Genomic DNA, 6,350 nt, shown 5'->3' with positions numbered 1-6,350 from the left:
GGTGAGAAGTGGGGCGAGTGACGGGTGAGAGCCAGCCGTGGCCAGAGCACGTTGGCGGGGAGGGGAGGCGGGGCGGGTCTAAGCGCATGATAGTTAAATAACTTTCTGGCTGCTCTGTGAGCGATGGACTAAAAGGGGCAGAGCGCAGAGCATCCCCTTATCGGTCACCTTATTCCAGACCTTCCCTGTCACTCTTAAGTCCTCGAAGGTAACTGCCTATTTGAACATGAACTTCCCCTCAGGTTTTCTGGCAGCTTAGGTCAAAGGCAGGTCCACCAGTCAGCTGCTAGGCCGACCAAGAAGTGACTGACCCTGGAGTCCAGAGGCCGGGCAGGGGGCCTCCTTGGATCCACGCAGGTGATGCTCTCAGGTCCTGCTTCCCTCCGCTCTCATTCTTTCCACCTCTGAGTGGCCTTGACCTCTCCTCCTTCCCCTGAGTGCCTCAGCCCGCCTCTCCCCAGTCCTAGCGGGAGGAGAACTGAGCTGACTTCTACCGGGGTTCCCTAGGAGCTTGCACTGAGGATCCAGATCCAAAACCCACCCTCTGGCCGCTGCCCTCGGAAAGGGGGCGGGTGGGGGCGCGAACCTTATCTCGGGCTCCGCCTCCAGGGGCCGGGAGTGTCCCTCGCGCGCTGCACCGGCCGCTGCGGGCAGACAGGCTCCGGGCTCCGGGAGGGCTGCTGATCCGCTCTAGCCCAGGTCGTGTCCGGCCCGCGACCATTCACTCCCGGGACACCCCGGGCCCACGCGGAGCGCGCAGCGGCTGCGACGGCACCCCTGACCAGGGACGCGCGCCAGGTAAGGTGGCATCTCCTCCTCCAGTGTCCTCGCCCGAATGACAAACAGGGGACTTCAGGCTGGCCCTCTCGCGGCTGCAGTTTCCAGTTTGCACTCCCGAGGGTGTAGTTTTTTCCCGCGCGCGCGGAGGCGGTGGGTGAACTACGAGGTAGAATCCGCGCCCAGGCTGGAGGCTGGGACGCAGGATTTGTCTGGCAAGGTTACTGGGTGGTCATATAATCTTGGGAGCCTCTCTGGGTTCGGATTTCTGTTTGGAGTGTTTGGCCTCTGGGAATGAATAATGCGCAGTGATTTACGCCCCTAAGCTCAACCCCCTGGGCCTCGGTCGGTCTTTCTGGAAGGGGCTCTGGTGTCCACACGTGGGGCGCGAGCGCACGGGGCGGTGGGCTGTGCGCGGTGCCCCCGAGGCTCTTTGAGGCTGCTGCCCAGGAAGCTCACTCAGGGGAGCTTAAAAAAATCTGGTGCTGCGGCAGCACCCAGATCAATTAAATCAGAATCTCCAGGAGTAGGGCTCAAAACTTCCCAGGTGATTGCTAGGTGGAGTAGTTTGGGAACCAGTGAGTGAGAGCCGTGGTTCTCCAAGGAAGGGCTGGGAGGGTCTCTGGACAGCAGCGGCAGCATCACCTGGGAACTTTTAGAAATGCAAAATCTGGGGCCGGCTACGGAGGCCTAGACCTCCTGAATCTGAAACTCTGGAGGTAGGGACCCAGCCCTTTGTGTTTTCGTGGACCCTCCAGGTGATGCTAGCGCTTGCTCACTTTTGAGAACTCTGGGCTGGATCTCAGTGGAGGGAAGGGCAGACACCTTCGAATTCCCCTTCAGAGGGAGGAGGGAACAGATCCCTTTTCAGAAAATCTTAGGTATTCATCAGTAGGGTTTTGCCCATATTAAAAAAAAAAATGCCGTGGACTTTGGAGGATCCTATAAAGGGCAGAGACTTAGCCATCATCTCGAGCAATTTTTTGTCGTAGAGAACTTTTTCTTTTTTTTTTTAGAGTTGAAGCCAAAGAAGAAATGTACCTAAGAATCTCCTGGCTGTAATAACATGAATGTTTGGCCCCTGATTTGATGCTCCCCATCACCCCTGTCATCAGTGCATGCTACAAGGCTCATATAAAGTATTTTTTTTAAAAGCAATTGGAGGTTTCAGGGATTCATGCCAATTCTCCAGAGTGAAAGGGAATTCAACATTGCAGTTCTCTGGACTCTCTGAGTGGCTCCTTTTTTTTCTTTTAACAGAGATCTGAGATTTCAAAATTTCGGCGAAGAAAAATTCCAGCTGTTCCTAAGTCATTAGTACAGAAACAGAATGACTTTGCAAATAGGCTTAAATGGATTCAAAAATCTGATGTTGGATAAAAAAGCTAGAATAGGCATGACTGTGGTCCTAGAACATGTGTGCTGGGTGAACACTGCTCAGTGTACAGAGACTTCCTGCGCAGAGAACATTTATTTTCCGTGCCAATTTGTAATGAGGTAGAGAGACCTTTAAGAGACAGGTCCTAAGCTTGTGTTTAGAGGCTGGTGGGAAATATAGGTAGTGGTGAGGACTGGGAGCCTGGATCTGAGGCCCAAGCTGCAGGTTCAAGACCTACTCTTCTGCTTCTCTGCACTCTGGGGCAATGGCATAACTCTGCGAGCCTCACTTTTCTCATCTGTAAAATGGGGACTGCAGTAGTACAATGCATACTTCATAATTCTCATGTTGTCAGAGTTAAAGGAAATAATGCTTCCAGCAAGTCAATGAAATATTTGTTAGCTCAAAATGTGCACACCCCCCCCACACACACACAAACTAAAAACAAAACAAAAACCTAATCCCCAAACACTTTGGAATGAAAACTGTGTTGATAACATGGTCACATTTTTTATCTACAAATATTTACATACCAACCTCACCCTTAGAATTTACAGTTTTTCCTTCTTACTAGAATGTGAACATATGGATGTCCTCCAATTATCTTCCTAATTTTATTACATGTTTTTTATAGAACTTTCCAGAAAAAAATTTTTTAGTAGATTATCTTCAAGTCAACAGCCCAGTTATGTATCTACTCATTGTCTGTGGTAAAGGATTTTACCATCTGGTGGAATTTATAATCTAGTCACATTCAGATTTAAATAGTCTTAAAACCTGGCTCTCCAGAATATCATTCCTTATAAAAGAAGATTCAAATGGTAGGCATGGCATGCTGTATCCCCCAAGAGAACCAGTCTAGAAATACTATCTGGTGTTTCCTAGGTAATTGAGAGAGAGAAAGAAATGAAACCTTATTCAGTTACATCAAGGTTTGTCCAAGATAATATAAGAGAAAGCAAATTGAGGACACATCAAGGACTAAACTGGCAAAAAGGGTAGGCGAGGTAGTTCAAGTGTCCTTTTCCTCGTTAAATGCAACAATTTCAAAACGCTTCAAAACCACGTACAGAAAAAGCAATTTGATTGGAACTGATCTGGATGATCCTCTTAGGGCCAAATAGTTCTAGTAAAAAAAAATTTATGGGTATTAATTCCAAAAAAGATGCCAAATGATTCTGTACTTTGAAATGAGTCTTGATTCACCTTTAATTTCAGTTATAAATTGAATATTAGATTTCTAACTTAGGGTGCCTTTTTAGGACTCATCTCCCATCTTTAAATGTAAGAGGTTGTACCCTTGCAGTTTCCAATCTTCTGTGACTTCTAGAAGACTAAACATAATGCAAGTTTCAGCATATAAACATCTTAGTAACTCCTCCATTCAGGAAATCAGATCTTCATTAGGACACTTTTAAAAGTACAATGTAATATTATTAAATTCAATATAATAAGAATGTAAGGTTGTTAAATTAAATGTAAACAAATTAATGTAAGTAGGGTTTTCTCTTAGGCTCACTATGTATGAAATGAGGAGTGCCTCTGGGCATGAAAAGGGAAGATCAGAGGCACCTCTCCTGATGGAAAAAATGAAGGCGTGTGGAAGCCAATTCAAAGGCTTAGTTATCAAATTATGTATCCTGGATAATTTAACCGAAGAGCTGAGCATCTGTGATGTCGCAATTCAGCGACAAGATGTGGCAGCCCAGTGAGTGGCCAATTAGGAATGATCACTACTGCAATGCCCCACAATGATTTCATGATTCTCCACTTGCAGGCACAAGTCCCAGGGCAGAGATAATCAAAAAGAAGTTAGCTAATTGCATTTGTTTTTCATAATTTGGCTCACTTGGAAAGGCCTTGATGGCCTTCATTTCAGTGCATTTATTTTGAGGGCCCCATTTGTTCCAAAGTTGATGGTTTTACCACTAAGGCCAATCTGGAAAGTCTTGTGAGTAAAAACAAATCACAGGAAAGGGCTATATGTTTTTATTTTGTGTTTATTATCTTTGGATTATATTTCTCAGCATGAGTAGTAATTCTTTAGTTTGATTCATTAGCATTCTTGTGGGAAACAAGTTGAAATATTTATTTCTGGCAAGTGATCCAGTCTCACGCAAAGAGAATTAGCCATGGAGGCTGAGTTCTCGAACTTTCTCCATCTCATGGTTAAGGACACTCATTCTCAATCCAAAATGCCAAGCCTTGAATCCTGACTCTGTCACTTACTAGTTGCTTGAACCCGGACAAGTTGCGTAACCTTTCTTTGCTTCTGTTTCCTCATTAGTAAAATTGGGGTAATGGTACCTACATCAGTGGGATTATCATGAGGAGTCAATGAGTTAATGTCTCTAACGTTCTACCAACAGTGCCTGGCTCACAGTCAAAGCTTAATAGGAATTTGCTATTCTTTCACCTTGGACGTTAATAAATGGTTTAAGCTGAAGCTCTCTTTTCTCTTTTCACCTCTGAAAACTGGATCCTGAAAAGGCAGTCCTAATTTAGGTTATGTTCATTTGATGCTTTTTCTGTTTTAGCTAGTGGGAGAATTTGTTTCTGAATAAGTGAAGTCCTTCAAGTTTCTCAGAAAATAATACAAGCTTTTGAACAACATTCTAAAGCTTCCCAAATGCTGCTGCTGCTGGCTTGAGACCACACTTTGAGAATCACTGCTTCACTCCACGAGTTCCCAAACTGGACTGCACACTGGAATTACCTGAGATCAGTGTGCTAGCATGTTGATCCTCAAACTGATTAAAAAGTTAATCAGTTGGGTTAATTTATTGCAAAAGTAGTAATCATGAAAAAGAAAAAGAGAGGCTGTGTAACAGTACACATTAACTGTATACATGGAATTCCCGTATACTGATAGAATTTTTAGGGATATTAGAATTTGTTTGATCTAAATGAGGAAACAGGGTCTTGGAGACCTCATTCTTGGCTAAGGGCCCAGGAATAGTCAGTGGTGGCACCAGATGACAACAGGTTTCCTGTGTTCTACTCTGTACATTTTTCATTCAACTACCTTGTCTTCTGAAAACAGGTAATGTGACAGTAGCACATAATCCAAGATAGGGTGTCCTGGGAATGCTACGGACCTGCCTGTCTCCCTTGACCCAGTTTGATTTCAGGGTTATTAATTGAAAAGCTTTTCTAAATGAAAAACCACTGATACCAATATGGCCAACTTGTAAGAAAATAAACCTATAGCTCTCAACTGTGAGAAGGATGATTTTTTTTTTCCACTAGGTTTACCATTTCTAAGGATTCAATTGAGTTTTTCCTCTTTGCTGTTTCTTTAGCATTTTGGCTTTTACTAATGAAAAGCTCAGAGATATCTTTGAAAATTTCAGGAAACGTTGAGAATTTTCTCAAGTCCAAGTTTGGTGACCTTCTGGGAATCCTGCCAGTTGCTTGTGTTTGATTCACTGTTTAATTTTTGTTTTGACTTGTCTTGTTTTGATCTAGCTCAATATAGCCATGATTGCAGTGTTATGTTACCCGTTAACTGTTTGTTTTTACAGTTATTGGTGTCAAGAAGAAAAGATTAAGGACCAACAATATTTTCTTTTTAAATTCAAAGTGAAAAGAAGTTCTAGTGAAGTTTGAGATTTATAGGAAGTTCTTCTAAATATATTTTTCAGAAATTTAGTCTTTTAACTTTTTATTAGGTAACTTTTTATTAGGTAAATAAAAACAAACACTCAGAATATATGTCTTATATTTTTATGTTAACTTTCAAATCCACATGTGATTCAATGATTGAAACAACTTATTGAATTATATACGTTTAGAAATGCTAAACCTTGCTGTATATGTATTTTTCTACTTTATTAGGAAGAGAGAGTTTGATTCCACCTCGAGGGCATGTCTAGGCATGTACCAGTACCCAGAATTAGATAGAATATTAAAGATAAGGCAGGGAGGAACATTCTTTGTAAGTGTTCAGCCAATCATCACATAGCACTGAAGTGCCTACCCAGTGCTTGGCTATCCCAGGGGGATTCAGAGAAGTTGCTATGTTCGGTTTAGTAAGTCTATTAATAGCCAGTTGGCAGTTTTCTTTTTTAAATGGAAAAATCCCTTTAATATATTATATAAAAATAACATTTTGTACATATTTTTAAGTGAAAAAATGTATAAGGCAAAAATTGTTTTGATTTAAATTTAGAAAAATCAGCAAGGATGGCATGAT

The 6,350-nt window shown here is 42.8% G+C and overlaps 1 protein-coding gene across 1 annotated transcript in view; it reads left to right on the top strand.

Annotated features, from left to right (window-relative positions):
* The first annotated feature begins 657 nt into the window (after nucleotides 1-657).
* COL21A1 (collagen type XXI alpha 1 chain) overlaps nucleotides 658-6,350 on the top strand; it is a 188,417-nt gene continuing 182,724 nt past the window's right edge. Inside the window, exon 1 of the mRNA XM_061195184.1 lies at nucleotides 658-798. The gene's annotated coding sequence lies outside the window, so the exon portion shown is untranslated. The remainder of the gene's footprint in view (nucleotides 799-6,350) is intronic.

This window comes from Eubalaena glacialis, chromosome 7 (assembly GCF_028564815.1).
Source record: "Eubalaena glacialis isolate mEubGla1 chromosome 7, mEubGla1.1.hap2.+ XY, whole genome shotgun sequence".
Lineage (NCBI taxonomy): Eukaryota > Metazoa > Chordata > Mammalia > Artiodactyla > Balaenidae > Eubalaena > Eubalaena glacialis.
The sequence above is the reverse complement of the archived record's forward strand: the minus strand, read 5'-3'. Positions and strand labels throughout refer to the sequence as shown.